Source organism: Ursus maritimus, unplaced genomic scaffold (assembly GCF_017311325.1).
Source record: "Ursus maritimus isolate PB19 unplaced genomic scaffold, ASM1731132v1 scaffold_8, whole genome shotgun sequence".
Classification (NCBI taxonomy): domain Eukaryota; kingdom Metazoa; phylum Chordata; class Mammalia; order Carnivora; family Ursidae; genus Ursus; species Ursus maritimus.
The window spans coordinates 44,234,778-44,260,931 of record NW_024426996.1 but is presented as its reverse complement, the minus strand read 5'-3'; the positions used below and the strand labels follow the sequence as shown (position 1 = coordinate 44,260,931).

Here is a 26,154-nt window from a genome sequence, read left to right as displayed (position 1 = left end):
GGGTGCAGGAACTAGTTTGGCCTCTCCAGCCTGGGCTGGGAGAGTCTGCGAGCCTCCCAAGCGAATGCGTGAGTCTGCCCGGATTGCTCTTCACTGTTAGTGAAACATTTGTATGATCTCTTAGTTGCCTTTACTTTTCGGTACACATTTGAGAAGCATTTGAGAAAATGTAAGATGTACAGAAGAGTTGTGGAGGTTTGTTTCAGTGGGATGAAACAATTGGCTGCCAGCGATTATTAGGTTTTGGTCTGCATTATTGCCATTATTGGTTCTGTCTTTTCCCAATTCCCTTTCCTTTCTCAAACATTTAGCTGGTCACAAGTTTTGAGAGACCGAATGGGTTGTTGGAATTTATTTTGGAGAAATTTTTTTTAAAAAAGCCCTGAGTTTGAAGCTAACAGACCATGGCAGGTGTATGGGCAGAGCACATGGCACTGAGTGAAGGAGGGAGTGAGGGGGAAAAAAGACCAAATCAAAATTGTGGTCTTCTTCTCAATTTCTTTCCCAGTTATACAACGATAACATTAAATGTTTAGATTTGATCCCTTTATCCTCCAAAAAATAACTGCCAAGCATTCCAAGGCTAGGTAAATGGCTGGGGTGGGAATTATAAAGGCACCGGACCACCTGGGTATCCATACCGAACAGACAGGGAGCTGTGTGCTCCAGCAGCCGCTGGGAAGCCCGCCTCCTCCAGGCCCCGCCCCCTACGTCACGGGAGGCGGGGCGGCGGGCGATTGGCTGTTCGCGGAAGCACGGTGGCTCCCGAGCCGGCCGGGAGGGGAGGAGGAGGTCGTGGTTTGGCTCCGGCTCCGGCAACGGAGTTCGGGGGCTGTCTTCTGAGAATTGATCTCCCCCACCCGCGCCTCGGCAAAAGCAAATGGCTGGCGTAGAAGCATAAGCCGCCACCACTCTTCGGATTTGTGCTTGGTTTTTCTCTTGCATCTTGAGAGTCGCGGTCGTCATGCGGTGATGTGTGCCGAGGGAGGATTGGTAAGGGTGAACGTGCGAACCCCTTGGACTGTCTTCTGTTTCACTTCTCACCCTACTCCTCGCTCCCTTCCCCTCTTCCTGTCCCGCTTCTCCAGTAACTGCTTTCTGGTTTGATGAAGTGCCTCAAAAGTAGACTTTAGGGCTGTTGTTGATTTAGAAAAAAAAAAAAGGAGAAACACACCATTTTCAGTCACTTGATTTTGATTTCACAAGAGGAATTTTATCTGTTCTGAATGCTGGGATTTGTGGAAAGGTAAATTATGCGCGCACACACTTTTGTCATCTCATTGTGAAATGGAGCAGTTTAAGGCAGTTTTGGCTTTGTCTCAAAGGTAACGACGAGGATGGGGGTTGAAGTTCTAACTCGGTAAATAAACCGGGTTTGTTCCTTAGGAAGGAAAAGATGTGTGTGTGTGTGTTGGAGTTTGTTCAGAAATAGTTTTTAAAGGAATGTTGTAAAAAAGCCTGCGTTCTTCCTCGCACACACGAACTTTGCAGAACTTAATAGTTAGGAGCATCCTTCCTCTTACATTATAAAACACAGTCATACTTTACTATGTACAGCAGAGAGACATCAGGTTGGTTCGTGAAACCCTCCAGTTTGGAGAGTCGAGCCTTTGTGACTCTAACAAGGATATATTTAAACTACCCTTATACGAACGCAGCTGTTTAGAATGTTATCTCAATAAAATCACAAAGTTTCTTCTTGCTTCCTTTCATGCCAGTTCTTTGCTAGGAAAAAAACCAGTTCTATAATCTGAGAGCCAGCCTCTGAGTCTAATCAGCCTTGAAAGGTTGATCCACAAGAATAGGGCGCCTTATCCACCAACTGATTGCTGTATCAGAAAGCTCCAGAGGATGTAGTAATTTTTATACTGGGCTGGGTCAAATATCTGTGAAGAGTACCATCATTAAAAAAAAAAAAATCTTTGGCTCGTTAAGAGCAGACATGTAACACATGATCACTGTAACACCTTAAACTCAATTCAGTGCCCCAGTGTGAGCCTGCACTCCAAGCTACCTCAAGAGGTAATGTCTGCTCCTCCTGGACTCTAGTCTCATTACAAATACATATTACATAAGTACATTGTGTTGTTTTTATCAAAATGAGGTCATATTTCATATATTGAAAAACAACTTGGCAACTTTCAAAATGTTTTAGGGAGTTTAAAAAATGGCACTGCTAATTTAACGTTTGTTAAATTGTATTAAAAAATGGAGAATCTTAGCAGTCTAAAACAGGATTTCAGGGGGGCCTGGATGGCTCAGTTGGTTAAGTGTCTGCCTTCGGCTGAGGTCATGATCCCCTGGGTCTTGGGGTTGAGCCCCATATCAGGCTCCATGCTCAGCTTGGAGTCTGCTTCTCCCTCTCTCTCTGCCCCTCCCCCTGCTCATGCGTGTGTGTGTGTGTGTGTGTGTGTGTGTGTGTGTGTGCGCTCTCTCTCTCTCTCTCTCTCCCCCTCTCCCTCCCCCTCTCTCCCTCTCTCTCAAATAAAATCTTTAAAAAACCCCGCAGGATTTCAGGAATGCTTGACCTTTGCATAGCAAGAACCAAATACTTTTTCAATAGAATTACTTAGTGAACCTAAATAGAAACCGAATAGGATATTTTTTATTTCGATGTCAGTAAAATGAAGGAAATGACTCATTGGTTAGACAAATAAACTTCTTAGAATCAATTTTTAAATTAAGAGGTAAAACGTTCACATATTGAAGGCTTCAGTACGTGTTTTAGTTATTATCTGATCTAGTTAGAAGTAGTCTTTTTCATGAAGGAAAATCAAAGAAAATGCTACCAGCAAGATCGCTTTGGGATTCCCAAAACCCAATGCGTTGGTGAAGATAAATTTAATCTCTCGTCAGTGCTTGAAAAAGGAGAATGTGTTGATCAACTCTTGGAACAATAACGTGCCTGCTGGATGCTATCACCATTCCTGGGTCATAGTTAGAGCAGCTGAGCAGCTTTCCTTATTGCTACAGAAGAGGGTTGAAGTTGAGTGTGTTCGCTTAAAGACATTATTCCCTTCCTATTATCTAAGGTGGACTTATTTCATTTCAGAAATTCCCTTAGCCGTAGAAACAACACTTTCCATGGAACAAGTAGCATTATTAGAATAAGAAGTAATAGTGGTACTAGTTTCATAGAAGAGCTGTGGCCTTCATGGAATCTTTCTTTATGCTTCTAAGTGAAGGGTATATTCATATAACAATTTGAGGTAATAATATGGGAAAATGTATTAAAATCTGTAAATCTTTGCAGGCTTTGACCCAATAATCCTGGGTCTAAAAATATATACTGTGGAAATCATCTGAATTTTATATGAAGATTTATAAATATGTTCATTATAGTGTTATCTGTAATATGAAAAAAACATAAGAAAGCCCCCAGCAGCAAAATACTTAAATTAACGTACTATATATCTATATTGATAAAATTCAGTTTCGAAAATAGTTTTGAAAAACTTTCATGATTTAGAAAGATCCTTGCAGTGTACTGAGTGAAAAAGCAAGATTTAACACTATTATCTTAAATGTGTAAAGTAAAATTTTGAAATATAAAATACCATTTTCTCAAATATTAAGCCCTTAATACATGTCAGGGATTTTTCTAAATTAACAAACCTTGAATAACATTGAACAAGACTGTTGTACTTCCTGTTTGCCTACAAGTTCCTGTTTGTATCAGTGGGTATATTCACTGACATATGAAAAAGAAATTGGATTTCTAGGTGGTAGAGTTATAGCTTTTTAAAAATATTTTTCCTGTTTTGAAAAATATTGCCAAGAAATACCAAAACCGAAATTAACACTCTAAGGTCTACATTTTATATGCTAGTAAGCCCTTTTCAAAAGATACAATAAAACATCGAGATAAATAGACACCCATGTGAAAAATTATGCTCAATGAAAAATAGGCACAAATGGGCAATCACAGAAGGGAAAAATGGACTTTTTTTAAGGTTGAGAGCAGAGGGGTGTTTACCTCCCTGTATTGGGAGAATATTCAGCATAGGAATAAGTTACCACATTTTTACATATCACGTTAACAAACATGGAAAGCAAATCAAAATGTGTGAAGTTGTTGGGAAGGAAGACTTTTTAAGGATGTGGAGAAATGTTTGTGATAGGAGGAATGAAAAGTTACAAAATCTTACTTTTGAAAAAAAAAATCCAATCTATGCACAGAAACTACTTTATTGGTGGAGAATAAACCAAATGTTAATGTTACTTATGTGTGGGGTGATGGGGTTCTGGGTGGTTTCTGGTTTTCCTCATGGTATTAATCTGTAGTTTCTAAAATTTCTACAGTAAATATATTTTAGTTATCAGGAAAAACAAGTCAGTATCCTAATAAAGCGATTTGTCCTACAGCGATGAGTACAGCGATGATACTCGCTTTCCCTTCTTGTGTAAAGCGTCTGTGGCCTGTGTGGGTAGTGCCTGTCTGGTGTCGTCATTTTTTCTGGATTATATTTGCTGGTGAGAACATTTGGATTATAAGGGAAATCCCAAGATAAAACTTATTCTAGTCACATTCACTCTTCTGCCCCCAGCTGTTTTCTGAAATAATAAGCAGTGTTGGACTGATTAAAGCTTTATTCCTTTTCATTTCCTGTTGATCACATCTGCTTGGGGCCCAAGCCACTAGGCTTTAATTAAAAACTCCCTAATTTCTTTTTCTAAAATTTACTTACTCCATTTAAGGCCTTTCTGAATGAGGAAGAGGAAGGAATACAACTGTATTTCTGTTAGCAAAACAAATTTATAAAATTTCAGCTCTTTATGTAGGAAAGGTAATAAAAAAAATCAGAGTAGCTTATAAGAAAGGTGAAAATCAGTTTTAAATTATCCAAAAATATTGGGGTGTCTGGGTGGCTCAGTCAATTAAGTGTCTGCTTTTGGCTCAGATTGTGATCCCAGAGTCCCAGGCGCAAGCCCTGAGCCCCATCCCCACTCCCAGCCCCGGGTCTGTCTGGCTTCCTGCTCAGCAGGGAGTCTGCTTCTCCCTCTGCCCCTTCTGCCTGTCACCCCACTTGTGGTAGCACTGTTCGTGCTGTGTGCATGCTCTCTCTCTCTCTCTCTCTCAGATAGATTTAAAAAAAAATTATCCAAAAATGTTGTGAATTCTTTTTCTTCAAGTTATTGTTCTCATAATTTGCACTATTTAAAACATTCTCATTTCTCTTATAGGCTGTAACAATACGTTGAAGGTTATAGTTTAAAAAATCTTAATTTATAATATCCTTTCTTCACTAAAGTCTTTCCTAGAGAGGTGTTCTCATATTTTTATCACAAAGATTCTCTCTACTTACCTATGATTCCCTTCAGCTAACAAATCAACATTTCTACCTTGCCAGTTTAGAGAAATGCCTGATTCTGAACTATTATAATACTTTTAAGGTTCCTAAACCAGGGACTGAGAGAAAAGTGAAATGTTTTCAATAAGGTAATGGAATTTTATTTGTTTGTTTGTTTATTTTAGAGAGAGAGTGAGCACAGGGGTGGAGGGGGTTGGGAGTGGGCAGGGGAGTATGAAGAGGGAGAGGGAGAATCTCCAGCAGCCTCCTGCTGAGTGTGGAGCCAGAAAGGGAGGGGGAGCTCCATTTCAGAACCCTGAGATCATGACCTGAGCCAAAACCAAGATGCTTAACTTACTGATCCACCTAGACGCCCCAGGAAGATGGAATTTTAAAACATAATTCTTACTCAGAGTCCTATACTGTCTTCCCTCTCTCAAATTGTAACATTTCATTTAAGCTAAGTGAAAGCAGAAGAGCAGGTATGTGGTCCCCAGTGCCCAGTTTGTCACAGTTTTCCCTGCTTGATTTGGGTCATGGTCCAGATGGACGGGGTGGTGGTAAGGACGTGTGGGTAGAGTATGTGGCATTAAAGATGTAGTATTGTACCGGGCAGAGGACAGGAGGTATATTGGGGAATCAGAGAATGGTCCCTCCGAGGTTCTTACTGTGTTGCCCTTGCCAGCCGTTGGTGCTGCTGTTGTCACAGGTGTGCGCTCAGAGCTACCTTTGGAAAGGTACCTCTGATGATACCACTCTTGTTAGGTTACTGGTCAACTGTGTTCTGAAGCACATTGCTCCCTTTTCCTAGTCTAGTCCTCTTACCTTTTCTCCCCCATTCCGATGTGTCTTTCAACTTCTTGCAAAGAAATCCTTTAAGTGTCCATATCACACCCTCTCAAATGCCTTCGATGATTTCCCATTTCCTTCATATTAAGTATAAATTCTTCCTCTTAGTAAGAACTTACATGGTCCTACCATAGATTTCCATCTTAATTTCCCCTCACTCCTTATTTTGTACTTGAAGCTCCAGCCATATTGAAGTACTCAGCAGTATTTAAGTGAACACTGGGTTTTTCAGCCACCTAGCCTCCCTGATAATATTTCTTTTTCTAAAATCTACAAATCTCTCCTCCCAGATTGTAGACATTTCACAAAGTTCATTTAACATTCTCTCTCTCCAGAAGCCTACCCTCCACTCCCTTCTGTCTTCCAACCTCATATCATGTCTTCTCATAGGACTTTCTGCTTTCTAAATTTTTATGTTGTATGATTCCACTAGTGTTATCTTTTGAGTATGTTGACTTGTTCTGGGCACTTTTATTCTTTTTTGACATATCCTGAGCACGGTGCTTAAGACAAGGTGAAATAGATGAACACTAACAGGTCAGCTCCTAGGAGGCAGAGATCTTGGTCTGTTTTCTTCCCTGACTTATTTCTGTTATCTGTCACATAGCCTGGCATTTGGTAGAAACTCAACAAACAGTAGTTGAAAGATGAAGTTATTCAGCATGTTAGGCACAGTGCATTATCTAATAAACCTCCTTACAAAACTTTGTGAGGTGGATGATGTTATTTCCATTTTACAGATATGGAAACTGAGGCTCAGGGGCTCAGGGCTTGTGGTATGTGGCAGATGGCCAATCTGACCGAGTGTCAGTATCACTTGAACTTGTTAGAGCTTGTGTTTTTTCTACTAGCTACAGATGCATTTGTTGCTTTTTTGAAAACAGCTAATTATATCATCACTTCTTATGTAAGAAGAATGTGTTTTAAAGGATGAGTAGCACTGTGTTGATTATGGCCATTGATTATGAATCCATTTTACAATTCCAGTGAACACCATTATCTTCTTAATACCATTTACAACTTTCATTTGTCCCTTACTGGTGGTTTTTTTTTTTTTTTAAAGATTTTATTTATTTATTTGACAGAGATAGAGAGAGCCAGCGAGAGAGGGAACACAAGCAGGGGGAGTGGGAGAGGAAGAAGCAGGCTCATAGCGGAGGAGCCTGATGTGGGGCTCGATCCCATAACGCCGGGATCACGCCCTGAGCCGAAGGCAGACGCTTAACCGCTGTGCCACCCAGGCACCCCCCTTACTGGTGTTTATATACTATCCCTTGTAAGACTTACAGGCCTTGGGGACAGTTTAAATATATGTGTTGAGACAATTTGAATTCACTCATGCCTCATTATACTGCACTTCAACTTACTGAGCTTTGCAGATAATTGAATTTTTTACAAATTGAAGGTTTGCGGCAACCGTGTCGAACAAGTCTACCAGTGCCATTTTCCTAACAGCATTTACTCACTTTGTGTCTCTTTATCACATTTGAGTGATTCTTGCAATATCTCAAGCTTTTTCATTCTTATGTTATTTAATTATTATTATATTTGTTACGGTGATCAGTGATCAATAGTTTCTGGAGATAGAATCTACTCCTGGTAAAGATGCCGTGAAGATTGTTGAAATGACAACTGAGGATTTAGAATATTACCTGAACTTAGTTGTTAAAGCAATGGCACGGTTTGAGAGGATTGACTCCAATTTTGAAAGACGTTTGTTGGGTAAAATGCTGTCAAACAGCATCACATGCTACAGAGAAATCATTTGTGAAAGGAAGATTCAGTTGATGCAGCAAATGTGGTCGTCTTAATTTAAGAAGTTTCCACAGTTACCCTTAACCTTCAGCAACCACCATCCCGGCCAGTCAGCAGCCATCAACACTGAGGCAAGACCCTCCACCAGCAAGAAGATTACAACTTGCTGAAAACTCAGATAATGGTTAGCATTTTTTAGCAAGAAAGCATTTTTAAATTAAGACAGATAGGTATTAAGGTCTGTACATTGTTATAGTTAGGATATTTACATTGTTTTTTTAGGCATAACGCTATTGCACACTTAACAGACGACAGAATAATGTAGACATAACCTTTATATGCACCGGGAAACGAAAAAATTCATTTGACTTTGTTGTAGTCTGGAACCGAACTGGAATATCTCCAAGGTATCCCTGTAGTTGACATACGTGATCTCTGCTCTCATTATGTTAAGTCATGTGCTGAAGTAATTTTCAGCCATTGTAACATACTTCTCTATGAAATATTTATAACATATTTTCCTCTATGAAATATTTATAACATATTTTCAGTCACCCAACACTTCCAGAAGTGAATCTTCAAATAGTTTTTAGAAATTAATTAAATCTCTCATCCGTTCTGCTGATATGTCCTTTTGACAGTTCAACTAAAGAAATGCCCGTCTTCATCATGTATCCAGGGATGCCATATACATTTAAAGGAAAATGTGACTTAAAATTTTACTCTGATGTGTTTATTTGATTCGTATTTAAAACTCAGGTTAATCTGCAAAAAACCTTTGGAAAATATTTGATGTAGTCTACTGATTTAACCCCTAGTTTTACAAGTATATACCATCTTTCAGCAGTTAAATTCTTTCCATTTTAGCTACAAATAACTCCATTTTTTTCCCTCTAATGCCTCATTCTTTTTTTTTTTTAAAGATTTTATTTATTTATTTGACAGAGATAGAGACAGCCAGCGAGAGAGGGAACACAAGCGGGGGGAGTGGGAGAGGAAGAAGCAGGTTCATAGCGGAGGAGCCTGATGTGGGGCTCGATCCTAGGACTCCGGGATCTCGCCCTGAGCTGAAGGCAGATGCTTAACGACTGCGCCACCCAGGCGCCCCTCTAATCCCTCATTCTTTTAGGCATGTTATTTTCTTTGGCTCTAAAAAAAATTTCTGTGGTTACACATCCAGAAAATACCCTGTTTCTTTGTATAAAAGGGTAGTTTCACTGATTATTTGAGCAACAGTAGTATAAACACTATTGGGATAGGATTGATTAGTTGCATGAAAATAATGATAGTGAATGCATGGAGAAAATGTATTTAGAAATAATTAAAAATAAGTTTTTCCAGAGCAGATTTGAGTTGCCTTTGTCTGTGGTTTTCAAAGTCTGGTACCCATCAGCATCAGTTGAACTTGGTAGAAATAGAAATTCTCAGGCTCCACTGCAGATCTGTTGAATCTGAAACTGGTATGTGTGTACATGCATGAGTGCGTGCGTGCGTGCGTGTGTGCATGCGTGCGTGTGTGTTGTGTGTGTGTGTAGGGCGCAGAGGCTGTGTTTTCACAAACTCCAGGTGATTCTGATCTGTGATAGTTTGAGAACATAGGCTTAGGGCAAGATCCTTGATGAGCAGTCCATATTCACTGGGTTTTGGCGGACAGGTGCTTGGTCTAGTTGAAAAGGCCTCTAAGGAAGACAATTCTATTTATATGCCATTTCTTATATGCCATTTCACATACCTGTGTGTTATTACTGAGCTGGCTCCAAAAGACATAATTAAACATTTTTGTGTTTCATAAGGGAAAAAGGAGGACATTTTTTTCATCCTCAGTAGGGAGTTCGTGCCTGGGAAATCAAGTTTTCTTATCAGAGGTCCTGAGTGCCTTTGTGGAGGTGTGGAATGGTATAGATTCCTACTCTGATCATTCAAATTATAATTAATTAATTCCATATAAAGTTAGAGTCCCAGCATAAACATATTTTCATAGTGTATCTGTATACATCACAGGCTGTGTTCTTTCAATATACTTGGGATTTAATCAAGTCAGATTAAGTCTCTCATTTATTGCTGAAATGTTTTGTCTGTTCTCTTTATCCTATCAGGCCCACATGATGCTGAATGTGTTCATTTCAGAATATTGGAGTTAAGACATGTTATGAAGATACTGGAAATCAGCAGAAAGAACCTTGAAATAAGTTCTTTAGTAAAAAATGAAAACCTGACCTTCAAGTACTTTTCCCCCCAGACTTTAATTTTCTAATATATGGAGCAATGAAGGTGATATTTGAAAGTATAATGACTTGTTTTTTAATTTGAGATTCCTTTTATATCTAGAAATGTATATGCCCTACATAAGTATAATGTGTTTTACTGCAATGATTTTCTCAGCTTTTTGCAGAAAATATTTATTTATTTTTTTTAAGTAATCTCTACACCTAACATGGGTCTTGAAAGTCACAACCTTGAGATCGAGAGGCAATCAAGAGTCCCATGCTCTACCAACTGAGCCAGCCAGGTGCTGCCCACCCCCGCCCCCTAATTAAACTTTTTGCAGAAAATTATTTAAATTCTATTTCACAGCTAATTTTTCATAAAGAAGATAATCTCCCATCGCTATTTGGGCATTTAAGTAAGCTCTTTTAAAATTTAACCACCTCCGGGGAAACCTGCGTGGCTCAGTCGGTTGAGCTTCTGACTCTCTGCTCAGGTCTTGATCTCATGGTCATGAGTTCGAGCCCATACTGGGCTCCATGCTGGGCATGGCACCTACTTAAAATTTAACCACCTCCGCCTACGAGACTTTTAGTAATAATCTTTTGTCCAAAGGAGACCGGAGTATTTGAGGTGGCTTTGCAACATTTTTAATTACATTCAGTATTTCTTGGCAGGGACACACATATTTGCCTTTATGATGAAGCTTATATACTAACTTGTGTTTCTGTTTTCTCTGACATAATATCAAGTATTATTAGTATGATACACATGCTTCTTGTGGACGGATGTCAGTATCTTTTTCAGTATTGAAGCGGCATGCTTGTCTTGCATTTTATAAGGTTGTTCTTAAAGCAGAAACTTAAAGGGTTGCATCTTTTCCCTGAATCTTAAATGTAGAAGCAATTCACTAACTTCCATGTATGCTTTTCTCTACCATGAGCCTTTGGCTTTGTGATTAAACTTGGACATGTTTGGTGGGATTAGTTTGAGAATAGTATTTCACTGAAATGAAGATCTGTTTTCTAATGATAAAGTAAATATGTATTTTCATAGTAAAAAATGTGGACAGGTACAAAAGATATTTAAACGTTATCTATTAATTACTACCACAAAATAGCCAGTGTTAATGGTTTAAAATTTTTTTTATTCCAAATTTATATATATGAATAGTTTATATATTCCTGTTGAGTTCATACTAGTATACAGGTCTGTATCACAGATTAAAACCTTATAAACCCCATTCTTAAAAAATATTTTATTTATTTATTTATTTGAGAATGAGAGTGAGTGAGAGCGCTCGAGTCGGGGGGAGGGGCAGAGGGAGAAGCAGACTTCACGCTTAACTGACTGAGCCTCGCAGGTGCCCCCAAATATTTTTTTAATAAAAATTCATTTGAATATTTTTTAAACAGCTGTATTATAGCTCCATTTAGATATACCACAATTTAACAATTTCTCTTTTTCTGGACACTTGGATTAGGGCCCTTTCCAGTGCTGAATTACCATCTTTCTCCTCAGGGCCAAGGAGAATGAACATGTTAAGGCATATTACCTTTTGGCTCCAGAGAAGTAAAAAAGCAGGCTAGATTACCCCAGCACTGTATGAAAGCTTGCTTTCATTGAGCATTATGAATAAAGAAACTCTTTGCTATATTTAGTACAAAAAATATTTAAAAATATTAATTTATTTGCTTTTTTTAGGTGACTGGTGAAGTTCAAAATATTCTTTCGTATGGATTTGTAGTTCATCAGTGTCCGTGTATTTGTTTGTGCCCTTCTCCCAGCCATGTTCTTCTCGTAAATATTTAAACCAGAAATGAATAGTTTCTGATATTGCTTTTGTAAGATACCAATGGAAAAGGTAGGCCATTGTGAGTGATAATAGGACTTGTTAGGATGAAAATGATACAGTGGGGCAGATCCTCCAAATTCGCTGTGAAAATTTTAAGGTAGATACAAATGTGCATGAATCTTAGTGATTTTAAATATAGTTTATGCACGCTATCGTACAAAATTTTCACAAACATAAAATCTTGTATTCAGACTATGACTTAAATCATTTGACACATTTATAAATAATGTGCAGTTTAGGAATTAATAAAAGCCTACCAATATATGAATGAGTAATAAAACGGAGTGGAGAGAACAGCTGGGTTATTTTATGTGGCTGCCACTAACTTGATGTATAGTGATGGGTGAGTCAGTGTCTCTGAACCTCAGTTCTCTTGTATAAAGTATTTAGTTGGATATTTAAGATTTTTTTCCAGCTTTAAAATTATAAATTTTCTATTTAAGTTGCTAAGGCTTATCATCTTTAAATACTTTTCCTTTACTTTAGTTTTCAGAAAACTTCTTCCTTAAGGGTTTTATAACAATGAAATTCAAATACCTCAGTTATTTTTAAAAATATGGTTTATTTGTTTAATTTCCCTTTTTTAAATGTTCATTTTTTAAAAGATTTTAATGATTTATTTATGTATTTGAGAGAGAGAGAGAGAGAATGCAGGGGGGAGAGGGAGAGGGAGAGAGACTCTCAGACCACGCTGAGCATGGAGCCCAACGTGGGGCTTGACCCCACCACCCTGAGATCACAACCTGAGCTGAACCCAAGAGTCAGACGCTTAACCGACTGCGCCACCCAGGCGCCCCTTTATTTCCCTTTTTATGTCTTCTTGTGGCATAGTCTTGTTAGTGGCCATTTTAGGGGTACATCCTATAAATCTAATTTTTTTTTTTAGGAGAGAGAGTGTGTATGCAAGCAGGGGGACGGGACAGAGGGAGAGAGAGAATCTTAAGCAGGCTCCACGCTCAGCACAGAACCCAAAGCAGGGCTTAGTCTCACTGCCATGAGATGATGACCTGAGCAGAAATCAAGAGTTGGACCCTTAACCAGCTGAGGCATCCAGATGCCCCTACATGCTATAAATCTTAATATAAGACTCTAATAACTTTAGCATGTACAATAAAAGATATAGTGAGATCATGAAATAACTAAGCTTTTATGATTTGTGGAGCTGGTGTATACAAGTTGTTATGGGTGTTCTGGCTTTTGTTGCGTATCGGAGGGATGTTACTTCATTCATATCTTCATTCCACAAATACATATTGAAACTCTACTCTGTGCCTGATAACTTTTTAGGCCTAGGTTGTATCAGTGAACAAAACAGATAGAAATTGCTCCTCTAATGAAGAGGAGAGGCAACAAGAGCTAAAATACAAAAATAATTTTATGATGTTAGAAAGTGATGCAAAAGTTCTATGAAAAATAAAACTGGGAAGGTGAACAGGGATTGCTCCGGGGAGGCTGCGGGGGGTGGCATGATGGAGGGGGAGAGTAGTAGATTGGAGAGGACTTTGTGACACTGACAGCTGTTGTCATAATTAAGATGAGAAACTCTAGAGAGTTTTAAATTGTGGAAAGTTCAGGATATAACTTGGGTTTTAACTGTACTAGGTGATAGTGGTAGAGGTGATGCCAAGCAGTGAGATTCTGGATATATTTTAAAGGAAGAGCCAAGAGAATTTGCTGACTGAGTATATGTGGGTTTGTTTGTTTTTTTGAGGGAGAGAGCAAGCATGAGCAGGGAGGAGGGCAGCAGAGGGAGAGGGAGAGAACCTTAAGCAGACTCCAAGCTGGGCACGGAGCCTGACGAGGGGCTCAATCTCATGACCTGAGATCATGACCTGAGCCGAAATCAAGAGTCAGAAACTTACCTGGCTGAGCCACCCAGACACCCATATATGTGGGTTTTGAGGAAAGGACAGGACCCTGGGATGAATCCGAGGCTTTGTGACTGAGGATCTGGGAGGGTGGAATGGCCATCACCTGATAGGGCTGATCTGTGGAGGAAGCCGGTTTGGGGGGAGGAGCACAGTTCTGTTCATGTTACCGTCTAGCCATGGGCTGCCTCGTTGGCAGTCAGATGCATGAGTCTGAAGTTGTGGGCTGAGCTGGAGGACAGTTACATGGGGAGAACCTGTAGAAGTTCTGGTTTGATGGCTTTGGTTTTCTCAGTACAAGAGAAACAAGGTCATCACAGGAAGAAAGTCAGGAGGGAGATAGGGCAAGTGAGAGGAGAAGGTGTGAAATACTTGTCTATGAGAGTGGGAAAATGACAAGTGTGGAGATGCTGTGTGCTTGCCGTCAGCATGTGTGGCCAGTGCCGGATTCTGATTCACGGTCAGTAATTGAAAGTGACACTGATCAGGGAGCTTATGTGTTTCTCTCCAGGTACTTTCCACCTGTAGGTACTGCAACCGAGCGTAAGAGGGATTTACATATAACTGATTTGAATTAAAATTAGGGTAAGAGTTTTGCCAAGAAAGGAGAGCAGAGCTAAGGGGTAGAGAGAATATATACGGAAGTGATAGCAGGTTTGACCATAAAATTGAAACTGAATAAAGGGAAGTGAGACCATGCATGAAGGGGGGCAGGGAAGGATCGTGGTTTAGTTGCTTACAGGTCCCTGTGGGGTCAGATGGTACTGAAGTCAAGTTAAAAATGAATCATTTAAAAGCAACTTCTATTTGTGTATACTGGATCATGTGTCAAATACATGCAAAGAGTTTTCTATTGAATGCATCAAATGAGTATTTTTAAATTAAATACAAATAGTTGATTTGTTAACTTTGGTTCTTCAAATGAAGTATGTCTTTAGTTCTTTTTTCCCTTAAATGATATAAGTTCACATTTTTCATACCAGTCCCCTTCTTTCCCCCAACCCTCGTGTTCTGTGGTAGGCTGCCAGAGGCTGTGTGCCTTCTGCCAACTTATTGCTCAAGTGTTTGTGTCCTTTGTCAGAGTTCTAATAGCCACAGGGGCTCTCACTCCATCCGAGATATTTGGATTAGACTTGGGTAACAAGCCACTCACCGAGCTGTGTCCCTTGGGTGAGTTTCTCAATCACTCTGAGCCTCTGTGTTTTCAACCCTAAATGGGGATAATAATATGTACTTTGTTGCGAAGATTAAAGTTATCATATGTTTATCCGCAGCACAGAACTCGGCTTGTCTTTATAAATGGTAGATATTGTTATGATCTTAGGTTTATTGGATGAATATTTTATTAGTGTTGAATAATCAAATCTCGAAAACTTGCTATTCTGTCATTTCAATGACATGTATTTTAGGAGTACTGTCTAGAATTACCAGTGTCAAAACACAGTATTCAAGATTGTTATCATTAACAGTTTCATGTGTGTGTGATTTTTCAGCTTTAAGAATAGACAGAGACATATTGGGAACTCACCATGAGTATGGGTGAGCTTTTTTTAGTTCCCAGTAACAGAGAGACATGCATACAGCTGCACCATTTTCCCTGCCTTTTTGCTAGCTTAAACCAGTTTGAAGCCTAAGCATCTGCGAAAGGTAACTCATTTGAATATGTGGTCCTTTCAAGGGAAAGCTGAGATACATTGAAGAAAACAGATGGTAAAGCTTTCAGTGTCTGAATGTGTGTATATATATATATTTTATTCTCACTTGAGAGGATTGAAGAATGTCTTTACATTTAATGTGTTTGGACACATTAAGGATGGATAGCTCGTCCCAGTATAAAACCGTGCATCTAGGTACCACACTCATATATCATACATCTCTCTTCTTTCAAAATAAACACGTATTTGAAAATTGAGATTTGACTCTTCAGCCGCAATGATATCAAACACGTCACTCGTTGCTGTGGAGGGTTCCTTCCCTCGGTCTCAGTGAGAAGCTGCTTCTGTGCTGTAGCACAGTGTCTCTTGTTTCTGTCTCTGCAGCAGCAGTCACAGCGTCTAGTTTTCAGGTCATGTTGAATGAATTGGGGCTGAGTGAACTTGGTTTAAGCAGTCTTTTCTAAAGATGCATAAGGGCTATGTACTGGAGTAGAGCTGATCTTTTCCTGGTTAGGGCCCTAAAAATGACAAAACTATCACAACGATTTCTTCGTGAGTGGTAAAAATGAAAGCTACTATGAGTTTTCTTATATACCTATATAGCACTTCCTCCCATGTTAATAATCAGCAATTATCAAAAGTGATTACTTCAGTTCAGTGTTTTAGCCCTTACCTGGCCTCTTGCATACGTCTAAAATAAAGAATATGTACTTCTCCTGGGGATTTAGTCCAAGAAGTTCAATTAATAGAAACTATTAAAAAGCACACAGAACTCCAAGATGACTTTATTTGGCAGATCCGATTCCTCCTGCCCACTGGAGAGCGCTGAGGATTGTGAGACTTTGTTATTCAAGATCCAATTTTTCCACTAAATAAATTGACCCTTGTCATCACCGAACCCTATTAGATACATCTATAACTGTTTATATTTTTTCCAAAGATTATGTGGGGTGATGAAAATACTTTCTCCTTTTAGATCACAGGAGAGTCGTTACTAAAGGAACCAGGCCAGCCTATCCCTTTGGCACCTGATGCAACAAAGAAGCCAGCAAAGATATCAAATGATGCATCATTTTGCCATCGTTATTACCCGTCAGATAAGGAATTGGTCTCCTTGAGGGCAGTAAGCCTCTTATAGAGAGTTGGACAAGTAAGTCATCGAAGACCCAGAGTGGAATAAGCCCACATTTTATCAGGGCTCACTGTGCTTCAGGGAGAGCTACCTGAGACATCTAGGTCAAGGAGACTTTCATGTCTGGAGTCTACTGTGAAATAGTGCCTATCTTATTCTCAGAAACCTGTAAATATAAAATGACTCTGTATTTTTTACTGACCCTGCTAGAGAACTTGTCGAGCATATAACAACTTTGATATTTTGTTAGGGTTTTCTCATCTTGGTCCAGAAGAAGATTGGAAGTCTGTCAAGGCCAAGACCTATTGTTCTCCCTTGCTGAGCTTTTGGAAATGTTGGCTGAAACTGACTGTAACTGTATTAAATCTGTAGAAAGAATCAATCCTGCCAACCTCTGGGGATTTTTGTGGAAACTAGACCTTCACAATTTTAGTTAATTTTAGCCTTGGATGAGAGCATGCTTGCATGGGCTGTCACGTCACTGGTACATAGCCTTGGTCTGTACATTCAGAGGAGATGGGCTTGCCGGTGACAGGAGGGGTACCTAATAATGGTTCACTCTTAATTTCAACTTCTTTTGAAATAAAGTGATTTAGTGTAGAGTAGTGGTTCTCGAAGTGTGGTTCAGGAACAGCAGCACTACCTGGAACTGTGTGAGAGATGCAAATTCGTTTTTTTTTTTAAGATTTTATTTATTTATTTGAGAGACAGATAGCGAGAGAGAGCATGAGTAGGGGGGAGAGGGAGAAGCAGGCTCCCCGCCGAGCAGGGAGCCCGACTTGGTTTTGAGTCCAGGGTCCTGGGATCACAACCCACGCCGAAGGCAGACGCTCAACCGACTGAGCCACCCAGGCGCCCCTAGACATGTAAATTCTTGAGCCCTCACCCCAGACCTGCGGAATCAGAAGGTCAGGGGTATGGCTCAGGACACTCTGATGTCTGGTGGAGTTTGAGAGCCACAAACAGCACCTTGAAGTGACTGTACATAAGAATGTTTTTCTCTTTCAGACAAGTGAGCTCATGTGTATATGTATCAAGTTATTTGTCGGTTGGTGATGACCTCAGAAATTTTTAAATACTAACTGGGCCCCAGGGAGTTCATTACCCCATATTTACCTTTGGTAATCTGCCTTGCTACAAACTTTTCATTAAGTATTCATTAAGGGAAACAGGGTTTTTGAGAACTGTTTGCTTTCAAGTATATTTGTGTTCAAGAAGGAATGTAGTGTGGTATGTTATTTTAGGCACACTCTGTTATTGAAGGATTTTGGTTTTTAATATCTAGGAAAAAGTATGCACTAATTAGAAATAATGTAGTTTTAAATGATCATATTTGATTTTAAATTTTCTATAGAAGTAGTGTTGTACAATTAGAAAGGCATGACTTTGGAGTAAAACATTGCATGCCTTGAGTTATAAAACCTTTGACCTTTTGTTTCTTACTCTGAAAAATGGAAGTCATAAATGACATGGGGAGTGTATTTCATAAACAGTGATCATTATAGAAGTGTAAGTACTTTATTTATTTATTTATTTATTTATTGAAAGAGAGTGCACACACATGTGCACGCTGGGAAGGGCAGAGGGAGAGAGAGAGAGTCTTTAGAGGCTCCATGCCCAGTGCAGAGCCTGATGCAGGGCTCAGTCCCAGGACCCTGAGTTCAAGACCTGAGCCCAAATCAAGAGTCGGCTGCTTTTTTTTTTTTTAAAGATTTTTTTAATTTATTTATTCGACAGAGATAGAGACAGCCAGTGAGAGAGGGAACACAAGCAGGGGGAGTGGGAGAGGAAGAAGCAGGCTCATAGCGGAGGAGCCTGATGTGGGGCTCGATCCCACAATGCCGGGATCACGCCCTGAGCCGAAGGCAGACGCTTAACCGCTGTGCCACCCAGGCGCCCCAAGAGTCGAATGCTTAACCGACTAAGTCATCCAGGTGCCCCAGTACTTATTTCATAAGCAGTGCTTTGTTTATATTTCTTTATTTCTGACCTTAATTGATTTTGTGACTCAAATTGATCTCTTGTAGCTTTTAGAACTTCATGGGTTTTTTTTAAGCTTGAATGGAATATTGGATCATATAGCATCATGCAGACCTAATGCTTAGGGCAACATTGAGCTGCTTCGTAGCTATTAATTACAAATTCTTCCTTCCATAACTTGACTTTTTTAACATTATCAATCCATACATCTTCACTGTGACGAAGACAAGAAATAAAAGTTCATCTTTTACTCCCTTTGTGTTCTTACCATAACCAATATTCATAGCCTTGTGTGAATTATTCAATACTTTTATCCACGTTCTTGCAAATGTATGTGAACATACACACATCCGGGCAGTTTGTGTTATTATGTGGAGCAAACCAAGGCCAGGCCAGTTGTGGCTTCACCAGTGCAGTAAGAAGGAGAGCTTAAGCCTCTGAAGCGGTGGTCCACAGGACAGCCCTTGGTTAGTGACCCGTGTGCCCTCGTATGCTCATGTGGCCCCTCTTCCAGCCTAAGAATTTGGAAAGGCAGTGGGCTTATGTTCCAGAGTCTTGTGAACTGGCAGCTTCCACAGTCCTCACAGCGCACAACACTCCTAACTGGTGCTGTCTTCCTGACGGCCCGGGGAGCTGATACACACGCACCCGCTCAGCTGTGTCCTAGACCTTAACGTACCTTTGCAGATTTTGGTAGGTAGTTACAGTGAAACTTCAGCTATGCCCAAGCTGTCCTTCTCACCATTCTTTGAACCCAGATCAGTCATTTTGATCTGGACCTCATTCATTTTTTATAAATGTTTGATCATTCATATTTACATTTCTCTGTCATTTCCTTTTTTTTCCCCCTAAATATACGTAATAGTCATTGGTCCAGGTCAATGGATGGATACATATCATTTTTAATAAATGTATAATATTCTGTAATGTGGATGTGTTGCCGTGTAGTCAGCTGTTCCACAGTTGAAGGACTTTCATGATATTTCCAAAATTGTTACTATAGAAACCAAACCCAAAAAATGAATAAACAAACCCCAAACTACAGTATGCATTCTTGTACATATACCCACACCTATAGGTAAGATTCCCCAAAATGGAGTTGCTCTGTCTATAGTGATATGTATTTTCAGTTTTCATAGATACTGTCAACGTTTTTGTTGGTGGTGGTGGTGGAGGAGATTATAGCAACTCACTTCCCATTCCCAGAGGGTTGGTTTCCCCCATCCTCACTATCACGGACCATACGAACACTTGACTAAGCGAGAGAGAAGTTACAATTTTGCCCAGCTAACAATAATAAAAAATATTCTGAATTTTCTTTTAGTAAATTTACTGTAATTTTTACATTTAAGTTTTCAGTCTACCTGGAGATTTATTTTTTGATTTAAAAATGTATTAAAATATTTTTAAATAAAAATCTATTTTTTAAATATGGTTTTCAAGATGGATAACCATTTTTTCCAGAGGTGTTAAGTCACCATTTTCCCACTGACTTGAAATTCCACGTTTGCCAATTATCTTTCTATTTATACAGGGATCTTTTTAGGCCCTCTGTATTAGTTTTCTCTTGCCATTTAACAGCCACAATTGAGTGGCTTAGAACAACCCCAGTTGACGAGTATGGTTCTATTGATCAGAAGTCCAGGTATACTGTGACTTGGTTCTTTGCTCAGGTCCTCAAAGGCTGAAATTAGGATGTTATCCAAACTGAGTTCTTATCTGAAAACTCTGGGGAAGAATCCACTTCCCACCTTCCTCACGTTGTTGGCAGAACTCTGTTCCTTGCAGTGGTAGGACCTACTTGTCCATTTTCTTGCTGACTGTCTCTAGAAGGCTGCTGTCAACCCCTAGAGACCAGCAGCCATTCTTTTGCATTGTATTTAATTTGCTGGACTTTATTGTGTTTTTCTATCAATATTCGTAAGTGACATGGGTTTATAATTTTTATGGCAATTATAAAAAAGTTTACACATTTTTAATGCATATAGATATTTATATGATGGTGATAAATGATTACTTGCAATGAAGCTTTTTTTTTTTTTTTTTTTTAATGAAATTTTTTTTTTTTTTTTTTTTTTTTTAGTGTGTAATTGCCTTGCTGTGAAGAAGTATTGCAAGTTGGATATATACAGCGTTTGGTTTATGTTACTCTCATACCCTGTCCTTCTCTCCCGGTGTTAACGTGCGTTAAGAATCTTGACTTTAGGCTCTGTGGCCATATTAATTAATTTTTAAATTCTAGGTAAAATGCTAATGTTAGTTAAAGCAAAGTGTCCAGAGTCAGGTGTTTTTTGACACTGTGTATCTGGGTAATGTTGGGCTTTAAGTTTCCATGCTTAGCCCAGGAACATTCAGGCCTTTTCATATAGTTAATCTTTAATGGTATTTTTCCGTCACTAACCAGCAACGTTTGTTGTAATCCAAATTTTCACAAGTAGTAGTTTACTCTTAAACTAAAAATGAAGTTAGGAATGGAGACTTTAATAAACCTAGGTAAACTGTAGGCTTTTTTCTTTTTTAATGAAATACTAAACCTCTCTACTTTTAAGGACAATAGCTCACTCAGAAGTAAAGTATCTAGATCTGAAAATTCTTTTTGGTTCTAAGTGATGATAACTGAACTTTACCAAATTGAATTTGGTTCTTTGTGTTTAAAAAAAAATTGCTGTTAATTCTGAAGGCAGTGTTCCAGTCACTGGCAGAGTATTAGATCAAATAAAGCATGGGACCATTTTGTGTACTAGCAGAACCCCATGACAAGTCAGCTCTTTTTGGAGTGGGCTAAATCCTACAGTTACGAATGATGATCTTGAAAAATCCTAAAATGCTTCATACTAAGTTGTTCCTTCGAGTTTTGTCTACTAGGTTGCTCTGTTTACCCCTGGGAACAGTTGACTAGAAGGTATCGCTATCCTCAGATGGTTGGTTGCCTGGCAGACTCTCCAGTTAAATGAAAAGCAAAGTTGCTAAAGCTGAGTATGAGTTATATACAGTTTAAGAAATTAAATATAGATAAGTACTTGGATATAGTTGTTAGGATCAATACTGTGCATACAAATTCTCACTACTTATGAATAAATACTCTAATTGAGAGAAGATTTTCCAGATAATCACCACATTTGTTAACTTTACTTAGTGCTTGACTGTGGTTCACACACTATTCTAAGGGCTTTACATATATTAACTCACTTAATCCTCACAACAACCCTTTGATCAAGGTTAGCCGGCAAGTGGAGGTGCCAGGAATTGATGTCGGAGTCTGGCATCAGAGTCTATGCTCTTAATCACTACTGTACTGCTTACTGGGCTTATAAATCCAGGAGGAAAGAAAACAGTGATTTTCTGTAAGAGTCTTTCAGGCTTGGAGAAGCAGATTCCTTCTATTAATAAAGGTGGAATGAATGCAATCACAAGCTGACTACTTCTGTTTTCTCAAACTTAGATCTTATTACTCCTGCTTCGAATGGAAGGAAAGCCAGGCTGAATCATGAAAGAGGAAATGGGATGTTTTGTGTCCTTTCCCCAAAGTCAATGATCAGCAGTCATTTGTTGATGATCTAACTTTGGCCAAGCATTAGACTCTGTTGTGGAGTTTGGAAAGCGATGAGATGTGTTCCTTGACTTTGAAGAACAAAGCCACCCGCTGTACACTGAAGCAAGTGTGGTGACCGAGCCAAGCTCAGGAGCATAATGGGAGCAGAGCAGGGAATGCCTTACTGTCTCTCCTGTGTGGATCCCCCTCATTTCCCCCCACTCCACGGCCAAGCTACAACAGTCTAAAGGATGAATAGGGGCTAGGTGGTGAGTGGGTAAGAGGATTGGCCAGCCTTCCAGAAAGCACCATTTGCGGAGATGCAGGGTGTAAGCTGTGCTTTGCAACCTTGATAAGTCACCTGGGTACTAATTAAATTCCACATTCATGGGCCCCGTTCTAGATCCGCTTAATCAGGATCTCCAGGGGAGGGGCCTAGGGGACTGTTATTGAGGGAAGCTTAGAAAACACCACACAAGTGGAATACAGTTTGTGAACATAGTTGGGGTGAATTTCAGAGAGAATGGTTGAGGATGCGATCAGGTGGTGTGAAGGTCATTTTATGTCCTATCTTTTGTGATTGTTTGGTCTTCTATTTGTATCCTACTTAATGCTGGTTACTTTCCATGTATCAACAGATATATTGAACTGCACGTTTACTTAGAGTTGGACAACTTTATTTAATTTGAAAAGCAATATATTGAAAGTTTGAACCTCAGCCCAATTTACAGGGTTACCAACCTTGACTTCTGTATGACCTGAGAAATTGCCAAAGAGGAGAGTGAGAGTGGGGAATAGAATGAACATTGTTTGTCTTCAGTGTGCCCCATGACTCTTCATGGTGTCTCATTTTTTTCATTAACAAGCTGAGGTGCAGAAGTTAATTACATAGGTCACCTGCCTAATAAGCAATACAACTGATATTCGAGCCAGAGTCTGGAGAGCAGGAAGAATATGATTTGTCAAAAAGTGGTGAACAGAGTGCTCATTCACTCAGTTAAAATAGGGGAACTGGAAAACGAAGAGTTAGGTCAGGGGCTATAGTAAACTGCTTCTGACATTTGTTACCATGTGAAAATAAATGCCCAATATTCTGTGGTTGTCTTTTTTTTCTTTTTAAGAGAAACGAAGTTTCGATATTTTATGTGAATTTATCTCTATTTTAAAATGTCAGCCCTATATTCAAAAAAAATTATTACAATGTGTTTGCCAAATCATGATACGAGATACACCATTGAGTAGAATTTTGCTTAAGGGCCGCTGGTTTGTGACCTCTAGGTTAAATGATCTCTAAAGTCTGAGCTTTCAAATATCATGTTTCATGCTGATTCTTAATGAGGTATGACTCCTATTTGCTTTCCTTTCATATCTTAAAGAAATTTTGCTGAATATTAATGTGAGCATTATTAATAACAGAGCCTTCTGTATGTATTAATACATTTTTAGCTTTGCTGGGGGTAGATGGAGAAAGATTAAAAGGCTACTTGCTCCTGGCTGTGGTGGGAAAAGTGTTGCCCCCCCAAATATTCTAGTCCAGTTGCTGTTTTCCCCTGCCTTTCTATTAGAACAGGGGCTGAAAGTGCATCTGCTCACTTCCTTATATTCTTTCAACCCATGTGGAACCACGTCGTGTCTTTCCAAAGTGTGTATAGCAACATATTAGTAGACCTTGAAACGAATTCAATGCATCTTGACCAGTATTAAAATGAGAGAGAGACTCAGCAAGAGAGAGAGAGAGACTAGAGTAGAATAGAAAATGGATGCACTGCAAGTCATAAGGATAAGAATTGTTGTGTAATTTTTGTCTCAGCTGTGTATGTATGTGGGTGTGTAGGTCCTAAGTTACCTCAAAGAATGTATTTCATATGGATCTGGCAGTTGACAAATTTTGAAAATGCTTCAACTAGAATGACTAAGTCGATCCTTGGTCATTTCTGTCCAATATAAGATGGTTTAAATTCTCAACTGGAAATTTGAAAGGATTTTTACCACATTTGGTCTTTTCTCTTCAATCCCACGAAAACGCTAACAACGGCTCTGGCTTGTGTAGATCAGTCCTTTGCTCCAGTAATCATTTTCCAGGAGAGAATGGCAGTGCTGAGGGGAAGGCATTGCAAGATAATGAGCCGCCTGACCTTGGAGAGAAGGACAGAGATTCTATGGCTGAGAAGGACAATAAGCCAGCCCCAATTCTATCCTCACTAGAATCCCTTGGGAATAAGAAAGTGGGGGGAGGGGGAAGACAATATGTGAGTAAATAGAGCACCTAACAGAAGTTTTAGGACATTGAAAAGGCACAGAGGATGGTGGATGTGGGGATACTTTGGCAATGAAATGTGCTCCAGTCATAGATTTGTCTCTTTGGAACTGAGTGAGTGGGGAGAGAGAAGGTTCTGGAATAGATCCGTGAAATGAAAAGTTGATTGTTTTTGTTTGACAAAAACAATGTCTTTGCTAGGGTGGGTCTATTTGTTAGATACAACATGAATTACCAGAAGTTAACACCTCCCACGTGTTGTATTTGTTTAATTATTTCTGTGTGTATTCTCAAGAAATTATACTTTGAAATTTAAGTAGAATGTATTATTGTTGAGATTGTGGACACCAGAAGGATACACACTCCTGTGTCTTAGTAAAATTTAATTGCAAATGAAAACTTAAAGTTTCTAGAAATACTATAAAATTTCAACGCTCTGAAGAACATGAGGTTTGTCATAAGTCCCCTGATGTGCATTGGGTGAAATGCGTGAAAAGCACTTAGTTCTTATGTTCAGTATTTTTACATTATCTACTGATTCATTTATAAAGCACTTTCTTACATCTTTATTCTGGGGGAGATTTCTGGATATGTTATGAACTACTTTAATAACTCAAACTATCATTACTAGTTACAGGTTAAGAAGCTATTTTTATACACTGAAGTGAAAACCAGACTCTTCATATTATTTCAGATGTAGGCTTTTTAAAAATTATGTTGAAAAGATAGAATTATTTTGGCCAGTCGATGTTTACTGATTTAGCTCTCTATGAACACATGTCTTAGAGAGCAGACTCCAAAGGACAGAGACCTGATAAGGATAGAAGTTTTTTTTTTTTTCCTTCTCATTTCCATTATTAGTATAAAACTGATAAGACTGGAGCACCTGGGTGGCTCAGATGGTTAAGTGTCTGTCTTTGGCTCAGGTCATGATCTCAGGGTCCTGGCATCGAGCCCCACATCGGCCTCCCTGCTCAGTGGGGAGTCTGTTTCTCCCTCTCCCTCTGCCTCTCCCCACTGCTCATGCTCTCTCTCTTTCTGTGTCAAATGAATAAATAAAATCTTTAAAAAAAATTATAAGACTAACTTTATGAATATTTTCTCTCAATGGTAATAGAGGTTATATATTGTGGGTTCAATATCCAGGCACAGATACACATACTTGGAGGCTCTTGTACTCTTCCAATTAAAAGGACTTTCTGCTCTTACTTGTTTTTATTATTTTGCTTTAGATCATATAGTTTTTAAAGATCTGATGGATTTTTAGATTATTATTTGTAATTCAGCTTATTTTCTGTCAATACAGTGATAAAGTAATGCTGCATAACTGTAATTGGTTGGATTGCTTAATGACGAATGTATAGTAAATAAGTGTGCTAGCAAGAATGGAATATTAAAAATATTGACTCATTGGGGCGCCTGGGTGGCACAGCGGTTAAGCGTCTGCCTTCGGCTCAGGGCGTGATCCCGGCGTTATGGGATCGAGCCCCACATCAGGCTCTTCTGCTATGAGCCTGCTTCTTCCTCTCCCACTCCCCCTGCTTGTGTTCCCTCTCTCGCTGGCTGTCTCTATCTCTGTCGAATAAAAAAAAAAAAAATATTGACTCATTAAAATTACTAGAATGTAATTGGACCAGATCTTCAATGTTCCTAGGTAATGATCTATGATTTCAGATCCATGAAAGCTGGATACAATTTTAATGTTCCTAGGGGAAAACTATTAATTTCTGATTAATATAACATTTTAGAGAAAATAATCCATAGACATGTTATAA

At 39.1% G+C, this 26,154-nt stretch overlaps 1 protein-coding gene across 2 annotated transcripts in view; it reads left to right on the top strand.

Annotated features, from left to right (window-relative positions):
- Nucleotides 1-641: 641 nt before the first annotated feature.
- ATP10D (ATPase phospholipid transporting 10D (putative)) overlaps nt 642-26,154 on the top strand; it is a 107,115-nt gene continuing 81,602 nt past the window's right edge. Inside the window, exons 1-2 of one of the 2 annotated variants that reach the window (XM_008701451.2) lie at nt 642-993; nt 9,992-10,166. The gene's annotated coding sequence lies outside the window, so the exon portion shown is untranslated. The remainder of the gene's footprint in view (nt 994-9,991; nt 10,167-26,154) is intronic. The other variant, XM_008701450.2, reaches the window with a different exon arrangement.